This window comes from Ooceraea biroi, chromosome 6, assembly GCF_003672135.1.
Source record: "Ooceraea biroi isolate clonal line C1 chromosome 6, Obir_v5.4, whole genome shotgun sequence".
NCBI classification, from domain to species: domain Eukaryota; kingdom Metazoa; phylum Arthropoda; class Insecta; order Hymenoptera; family Formicidae; genus Ooceraea; species Ooceraea biroi.
In genome coordinates this window covers 8,474,886-8,484,736 of record NC_039511.1, presented here as the reverse complement: position 1 = coordinate 8,484,736, position 9,851 = coordinate 8,474,886, and positions in this window count along the sequence as shown.

Below are 9,851 nucleotides of genomic sequence, written 5' to 3'. Positions count from 1 at the left end.
CACAGCTTTGTAGACACATAAAAGAGATGCAACTTTTGTATAAACTTTTTTTTATATCTTTCCATCGTTTAGCAGTTATTTCGCAAAATAGAAATACCTATATTTTTCTTCAAGGGGTGATTTCACCCCCTTGAAGTGTAATTCAGCATGAAAGAAAAATAGTTTTATGTTACGGATAAACTACTCTATATGCACACAAAGTTTCAGAATTTTCTAAATTTCCGAGTTGGCTAACCTTCCTTGTCAGCACATATTCCCCACAGCGCATAAAATCATTTTTTTTATATTATGCACAAGTAATTTAATATAAATAATAAAACATTGGTTCTTTAATCGACACACTGGCAGTATATGGTTGTTAATGTGACACAACGTTTCGACCACTATCTGGTCCTTCTCAAGTGTTGTGTGTCTTTTTCTAAAAAAAGGTATTACAATGTAAGTGAAAGAAATGACAAAAAACTGCAACACAAATACAAAAAGAGCATATGAGTAAGAGAAACGCAACGCAACCGCAATATACACATAAATAAACAGCAAAAACTACTAGGTTGGCCAAAAAGTAATTGCGTTTTTTTTTATATGAATAAAAGGCGAATTTTTCATGGGAAACAAAAACTTTATTAAACAATATATTGTCCATTTTGTTTGATTATCTTTTGCCATTTTTCAGGCAACTTCATGATTCCGCGCTCAAAAAAGTTCTTATCTTTTCCAGCAAAAAACAATTCCAAGAACGATTTGATATCCTCATCAACAGTAAAGGTTTTACCATTCAAGGCGTTTTGCAAAGAACGAAGCAAATGGTAATCTGATGGTGCCAGGTCTGGTGAATATGGTGGATGTGGTAACACATCCCATCCAAGCTGCAACAATTTTTGACGAGTGACCAAACTTGTACGTGGTCTAGCGTTATCATGGTGAAACACAACACCTTTGCGATTCACCAATTCTCGACGTTTCTGTTTGATGGCATCATTTAATTTATCCAGTTGACGACAGTATACGTCTGAATTAATGGTTTGATTCCTTGCAAGCAGCTCAAAATACACAATACCTTTAAAGTCCCACCAGACTGACAGCATAATCTTTCTTTGGTGAATATCTGCTTTTCAAGTGCTTCAGCATGTTCATCACGCTTGCTCCACGATCTTTTTCGTTTGACGTTGTTGTAGACGATCCATTTTTCGTTGCCTGTTATCATACGTTTAAAAAATGAATCATTTTCCTCACGTTTCAAAAGAGAATCGCAGATGTCAATACGCTTAGTGAGATGAATTTCTTTGAGCTCATGTGGTACCCAAATATCGAGCTTACTAATGTATCCAAGTCGTTTTAAATGGTTTTCAACACTCGATTTCGATATGTTAAGATTCTCAGCAATCTCTCGTGTCGTTAAACGCCGATTGGAATCGATCAGTGCCTTTATTTTGTCATCATCAATTTCGATTGGACTTCCTGAGCGTGGTGCATCTTTCACATTAAAATCTCCAGATCGAAATTTAGTAAACCAATTTTGACACTGCTGCAGTTTTAAAGCATCTTCGCCATATACATCACATAACTGTTTATGAGCTTGCACAACGTTTTTCCCTTTTCGGAAGTAATAAAACAAAATATGAGGAAAATGTTTTTTTTTATTTTCCATTTTGAAATCGACGGCAAACAAACAATTGTTAACGAAATCGTGTACTTTCTTTTTCTAAAACAAGCTTGAACTGTGAGTTGTTAACCTACATAATGAATTTGCGGTTTAGAATGAAGTTAGTTACATTTCAAGACATGTATGTCCATCTATTGGAAAAAAACGCAATTACTTTTTGGCCAACCCAATAAAAGGAAATACAACAATCGGCATAAATATAAAATACAATGTTCGCAAACTTACTGGCTGAAAAAGACACCTGAAAACGAATGAGAGACAAAGAGACCGAACACTGTGAGAGCACACTCTCAAATGATAGCAGTAAACAAAGTCAAGGAGGAAAGGAGATGTTTGCTAGCACTTGGTCATATATACCGGGTAGGTTATCGGTATCCTTCTGCAGATTAATGGACTTGCTGTGCTTTTTAATACAAATCATCTCCGCGATCTCGCGCCTCCCTAAATGTTTCTCCTGATGCAAAACATCCACGTGCATCCAGTCGAAGTCATTTCTTTCACTTACATTGTAATACCTTTTTTTAGAAAAAGACACACAACACTTGAGAAGGACCAGATAGTGGTCGAAACGTTGTGTCACATTAACAACAATATACTGCCAGTGTGTCGATTAAAGAACCAGTGTTTTATTATTGATTGTCCTGGCTGACTTATACAACACTATTCTATTAATATAAATAAGTTTTAGTTTATTGATATTTTGTATTTTAATGAGAACCAACGCAAATTTGTAATTTTAATACGAAAGAAAAATAAATTATAATGTTCTATTTTTCTTAAAAGAAAAGTAATTTTAATTTAATTCACCTCTATCCATCTCTCCCTCTCACAACGAATCGTACAGGTCCTATCCCTGGTAATAGGGATTCATTTCCCTTACCTAAAAGGGACCAACGAGCTGACCGTTTCGATTGTTCGGGTAGATTGATCTTGGTCATTGACCTTAAAACAACGGAGCGTATCGGTCGGCTCGACTCGAGGCTCTACGGCTAAGTGCCAACGTTTCTCGAGAGGCGTCTGGTTGCGCCCTTCCTCGAGCTCACAGAGCTCTGAACGTAACAATATATTGCGATCAATGCGTATATTAAAGAGCTACGTTCTGACTTTTGCTGTTAATACTGAAAATTTAGTTCATATATTACGTACATTGAACTTAAACAGTTATTTTTTTACATATTTTTTTATGCAATTCGCAACAGAGGAGCAGCAATCACGTAATACTTTATTTTCTCTAAAGGCGTAAGATTTAAGAAATTGACCAATCACAATCGAATATAAAGAGAATGATCTACTTTGATTGGTCAATTTCTTAAATCTTACGCCTTAAATTCTTATTGTAGACCCCGCCTAAGGCGGAAGAAAAGTTAAAAGTTTCATATTTTAAAATGTCACATATCTTATATGAAACCATTTTAAAACGTATGGATCCAAAGTTTTACAACGGTATAATTTTATGATTTAAAGTTATACTAAACTATGGTGTAAATACTATATTAAAAATTAATATTAATTAAGTGTGAGTGTACACACACACACGCACGCACGCACACACATATTGTAGTAATGTTATATATACACATACATACATATATACAATATATACATGTATGTATGTATGTACGTATGTATGTATGCTTTATTGATCCCCTCAGGGTTACAATTTTTACATTAACACTTAACCTAATCTTATCCTACTTAACACTATCTTATCTAACTTAACCTATTTATACTACTTGTGCGAGTAGAGACGAAGGAAGCCAACCTTCCCTCCTCTCCTTCTACACACACACATATTTCCCCCGGCGGACTTCCGTTTCCTCTTGCTCTTCTATCCACAATTTCCTTCTTTCATTTCTACTCCATCTTACAACCTTTCTTCCATTTCTTTTCCTTCCCTATCTCTCCCCACCTTTCATACCTCCTCTCACTCATTATCCCCTCGCAATTCTCTCTCCTCCAATTCCTTAACCTTACTCTCACTCTCTCTCTCGTACCACTCCTCTTTCTCACCTTCCTTTTCATTCTCTTCCTCACTTTTCCCCCCTTCCCACCCTTTTCTTTCTTCCTCTAACTCCCTCATCCACCACTCGCCCTCCCCTTCCTCCCCTAAGACCCACCCTACTGCATCCTGCCAACTTCCTCCTCCATTCTTCCATTCTTTGCATTCCTCCCATACATGTTCCCACGTCTCCCTTTCCTTTCTACATAATCTACATATTCTTTTTCTTCACTCTCCCAGTACATTCCTCCCCCCATTTCATTTCCCAGCCTAAACCTTGCTACTTTTCTCTATCTGCTTTCCCCCCATCCCTTCTTCAAATATCCCGGCAGTCCTCTTCCCTTCACCTCCTTATACCAACTATTATATCTCGACTCCCTTATCCTCTTCCACCTCTCCTCCGTCTGCTTCTCCTTATTCACTTTCTCTATTTCTCCGTACAAAAACCTTCCCTCCTCTCTCTTCTTCTCTATTTCCTCCACCTTCCATCCTTTATCCTCAAAATCTCTTTTCCTCTCCTCTTTCCATCCCTCCTCCACTTTTCCTCTCTTTGCCCTCTTTCACTTCCTCCCAACATCTTCTCGTCAACATCCCTCCCCTTCCCTCTTCTAACCTTTTCTCAAACCCCCAAGCCCTCTTCGCCGTCCTTCCCCTCAATTTGTCCCTTTGCAATTCTTCCCTTACCAAATATTTCGGGGTTTTTCCGTCTACACCTAGACACCATCTCAAAAATCTTTCCTCCAATTTTCCCATCTCCTCTCTTTCTTCCCACCCCCAAATCTCTACTCCATAAGCTAACACCGTCCATACCAATTTATCAAATAACCATAATCTTCTACCCATATCTTTACCGAATCTCCTTTTCTCTATACTCCAAATCTGTCCCATTACCGCAGCAGCCCTTCTTACTCTATCCCTCACATGCGCGCCTTGCTTCCCATTTCTTTGAAACACATACCCTAGGTATTTAATCTCTTTGACCTCTTCTATTTTCTTCTCTTTCCACCTCCATGTCCTTTTATCCATCCTTCCTCTTCCTTTTCTAAATCTCACTACCTTCGTCTTGTCACTATTTAACTCCAACTTCTTTTCCTCAAGATATTTTTCCATCCCCACCATTATACTCTTCATTCCCTCTTCATCCTCTGACATCAACAGTACATCATCCGCATACGACAATGAATAAACCCTTTCCCCTCCTAACTTCATTCCTCTATTTCCTCTCCTCCATACTTCCACACTTCATTCGGTATCCCATCCCCTCCCACCGCTTTTCCATCCTTCAGTTTTCCAATTATTTCTCTTATTTCTGTCCTGCTTATCTCCTTCTCTTCCTCTTTCTCCCTCTCCCCCCTCCTTTCTCCCCTAACCACTCTACCCTCTACTCCTCCCAATAGCCTCATAAAATGCTCTTTCCATTCTTCCATCTCTATATTCTCATTAAATCTTTTCTTCTTTCTTCTCTCCCTATTTATTATTTCCCATACCTCCCCCTCCCTCCTCACATTCTCTGCCTCTCTCTCCCATCTCTCATTCATTTCTTTCTTCTTATTTTCGCATAATTGCTTATATTCTCTTTTACTTTTCCTATATGTCTCCCCCGAGCCCCACCCTCCTCTCCATCTCCTGAATTCCTTCCTTACCTCTCTCTTTTCTCTCCTACACTCATCATCCCACCATCCCCTATTTTTTTTTCTTTATCACATATTACTTTCCCCGTCTCCTCCAATGCATCTCTTAACCTCCCCTCTAACCCTTCCCATTCTTCTCCAATTTCCCTATTTCCTAACGGTATTTTCCCCAACCTCTCTCTGAATACTTTCCTCCCCTCCTCATTCCAAACTCCTATCCCTCTTCTACCTCCCCCCTCCATTCCTTTTCTCTGCTCACCTCACCCTTTATCTTCACCTCCACTGGCTGATGATCAGAGTCTATTTTGTCTGTTACTCTCATCTCAATTACACTTTCCCTTATCTCTCTATCTCCTATTATATAATCAATGACCGTGCATCCTTTCCCTCCCGTAAACGTAAATTCTCCTCTTTCGTCCCCCCTCGTATTCCCGTTAAACAAAACCCATCCCTTCTCCACTAAAAAATTTAATAAAATTCTTTCCTCCCTTACTTTCCCATCTTTCGATTTCCTGCCTCCCCCTTCTTCCTTTTCTTCTCCCATCATTATCCCTCCTTCACTTCCCGTTCTCGCATTAAAGTCTCCTCCTATTATCATTTTAGCCCCTTCCTCCTTTCCCTCCACCCACTCTTCCAGCCTCTCTAATTTCTCTTCAATGTCTCCGTTCACATACATCCCTATTACTCTCCATCTCTTTCGTCCACACCTTATCTTTCCCACCATTAAACCTTCCTTATCTACTTCCACTTTTTTCCCTTTATCCATCATCCTCTTCCTTATACCCATTACCATACCACCCATCACTCTTCCTTTCTTACTCTTCCTCCTCGCTTCCTGCATCGCCCATACATATCCCTTCGGTAATTTACTTTTTAACTTCTGCCATCCTTTCCCCTCCACCCACGTTTCCGACAATACCATAACATCCCACTCTTTTAGACTCTTCCAAAAACATTCATCCTTATTATGTAGTCCCGCCACATTCCAAAAAGCTATCTTCCAATCCTTATCCTTTTCCTCCTTCGCTCGCTTCACTCTTATCCACTCTTCCATCTCTAGTTTCCCTCTTCTCTTCTCTCCTCCTTCTCTTCTCCTTGCATCCTCTCTCTAATCCTTCCCTTCTCATCCTTTAACACTTCCTCATTTTCATCCCATTTCCACCATTGTTCTTCTATTCTAATCCTTCCATAACCTATCCACACTCTCTTCCCTTTTCTTTCCTCTTCTCTAGCTATCTCTTCCAGCCTCCATCTCATTTTCCTCTCCATCCACGTCCAGTCCTCCATTACTCTCACCTTTGTTCCTTTTAACTCTTTTTTCTTTTTCATCATCTCTCTCTTTTGATCTTCATTTTTAAGCTTCACCAAAACTGATTCCTCCCCTTTCTCTCCTACCCACCTATTCTTTTTAAATCAAGAATCTCAACCTTTGCTCCTATCTGATCTATCAATTTTTCTATCTCCTCTTTTCTCCTCCCTTCTCTCACCTCTATACCCCTTATTATTACATTTTTTCTCCTCTCTTCTCTATCCTTCTACTCAAATCTACGCTCTAACTCTCCCATTTTCTTTTCCCAACCTCTCTTGACCCCCTCTGCAATTTCTTCTTTCCCTTTCCCCTCTCTAATTCCCAGCTCCATCTCCTCCATCTTCTTCTCTAACCCTTCAACTCTAGCTCTCAACTCCATCCTCTCTTCTCTCCCCTTTCTTTCTTGCTCCCTTATTTCCTCTCTCATGCTCTCTACTTTTTCAGCCAATTTTCTCACCTGCTCTATAATCCTATCATTAGCTTTTTCCAACAAAAATTTAAACTACTCTCTTATTACCTCCCTTATTTGCTCTCCTATGTTCTCTCCACCCTTTTTCTTATCCCCTGGCGACCTCTGCGTTTTCTTACTTTCCTTAAACACTTTCTCTTCCTCTCCTCCACTTCCTTCTTTTAACCTTCTCTCTTCCTTTTTAACATATCTGCTATATTTCCTTCACTCCTGCATCTGTCTCTCTCCCCTTTATTTACTTTTACTACCGCTCCAATCTTTTTCTCCATTTCCCCTATCACTTATCTTTATCACTTGCTAATTGACTAAACTACCGCCCTCTGTACTCACCTACTCTCCTCTCTTTCACTTCATTACTCTATGCCTGTCCGCCTTCTCTCTACAAGTCCCCTCTCTATCTTCGTGTTACTCTTTGCCCAGATTCTAACCTCACTCAGCCTCTTACTCTATCTCATCCACTTACTCTCCTCTCTCTCAACCAATTCGCTCTCCTCCACTCTCTCACTCTCTCTCCTCTCTGCTCCTCACTCACTCACTCTCACCTCCTAAGTCCACTCTCTCTCTCTTCACCACCACCTCGAATATTCCTCCGCTAAGACATGTGTTTATCACCTCAGCACCGGAAACGGAAGTCCTATACAATATATACATATTTTACATACATATATACAATATATACATATTTTTTTATGCAATTCGCAACAGAGCAGCAATCAAGTAATACTTTATTTTCTCTAAAGCGGGGTCTACAATAAGAATTTAAGGTGTAAGATTTAAGAAATTGACCAATCACAATCGAATATAAAGAGAATGATCTACTTTGATTGGTCAATTGTATGTATATACACAAACATTTTATTTATTGCATATGCAATATATAATTGCAGAAATATTGCAATGTAACGTTGCAATATAATACATATGCAATAATTGCATATATATTGTATTGCAATGTTGCTGCAATGTTACATTGCAATATTTCTGCAAGCGGACATTTTATTGTTGCTGCAATGTCATAGCAAACTTGCAACAATATTTCGCAATGTTTCTGCAATGTTGCAATCTTGCAGGAAAACATTATTGCAATGTTGTTGCAATATTTCTGTGCTGTATGGGGTAGATTTAATTTTTTTTTGTTCAGTCTTTGTTTCTATTATTTTCTAATAGAAGTATTGCTTCATCATCATCATCATTATTATTATTATTATTAATTATCTCATTATTTATTGATATGTCCAGTTGCTTTCTAACTTCTTTACGTTCTTTACTAATCGTTAGGTTAGAATTTTCCTCCATAGAACTAATACTAGCATTTGCACTAATAATACTGCTACTACTATTTTCACCAATATTTCTAAACTGATTTTTTCTATTATTAATATGTGAATTATCGAACTCATTAGAAACAATTGAACATCCTGGAACTGCTCCATCTACATCAGGAATATTGTTGTACATATTCACATCAACTGATGTAGCATTTAAAGAATCCATTCCTTTTTGAATATTTATGGGGAAGGCGACTGCCACTTATAGCCGCTAGGAGCGCTAGTGAGCTTGGGGATATGTCGGACTGTTCTGTATGCATATATTTACGAAGGAAGTTGTGTACATAAAGGTGAATATTTCGGTATTTTTGATATGCCGGGCATGTGTGTGGCATATGGGTGCAATAAGAAGGGAGGGCATTGTTCATATATGCTATTAACCTGGAGGATAGAAATTGAAATCACAGATTTTTTCCAATAACATTCTAACCTCAAACCTTAATGACTTTCAAGTAGTTTATTAAGATCCACAGCAAACTGAAGACGTAAATAGATGTCTTGATATCGACATAATTCTTCTTTCGGCCACCTTTTATTAAAATCGTGATAGTGGTACAATAATATTGTATTGCATCATGTATTGTATTCGACCTTTCTTCCTCTTAAAGGCGCTCCTCTCTTTCTCAATTCTTCCTTCAATTCAGCAATTTTAAATTTACTAAAATCCATACTTAATTTTCTAATAATAATTTACAGGATCACCATTCATAAACATCACGAAATGTGCGCTCTCGCCCTCGCGCGTGTGCGTGTGAGTTATATCTCCAAGATCGGTGCTGTCCTCTACACTAAGCTTGTTAAATCGTCTTCCCCATAGGTTGACATCCAAATAATTCATGAAGCTCATCATAAAATGTACATTTTTTGTCACTCCTGCACCACTTTTTGAAAGCGCAGTTCTATATTTATTATAGTTTTCTACAACAAGAGCCACTTATTAAGAATTTGCATATTGTAACAGAAAATGTTATTATTTAAAAATTGAACAATATAAATTTACTTACGCTTTAATGCTTTAAATTTTATGTGTATTTGCGTTGCACTTCGACAATACCCTTTTTCTTTCATATCTTATTCTAAACATTTGTAACGTATTACGAGTGAGCGGACAGCTCGCGAGTGTCCAAGAGTCGGCGAACCGTGGCGACAGGGAGATGGTGATTGATGAGCCAAGACGTGGATGTATATATATGACCAACTGTATTTCACATTAGGTATTACAAGTACTTAGAGCTACGCGGTCTTATATCTAGATGGGGGTTCGCGTATAAGGCGGAGCGGAGTCGCGAGATCGGCGTATAGCGCGGAGTCGCGGAAATGCGGAGGCGCGGAATCGGCGTAACGCGGAGCTGCGGAATTGGTTTATAATGCGGAGTCGTAGACTCGACGTGGAGTCGCGAGATCGGGTTATAGCGCGGAGTCGCGGAAATGCGGAGTCGTGGAATCGGCGTG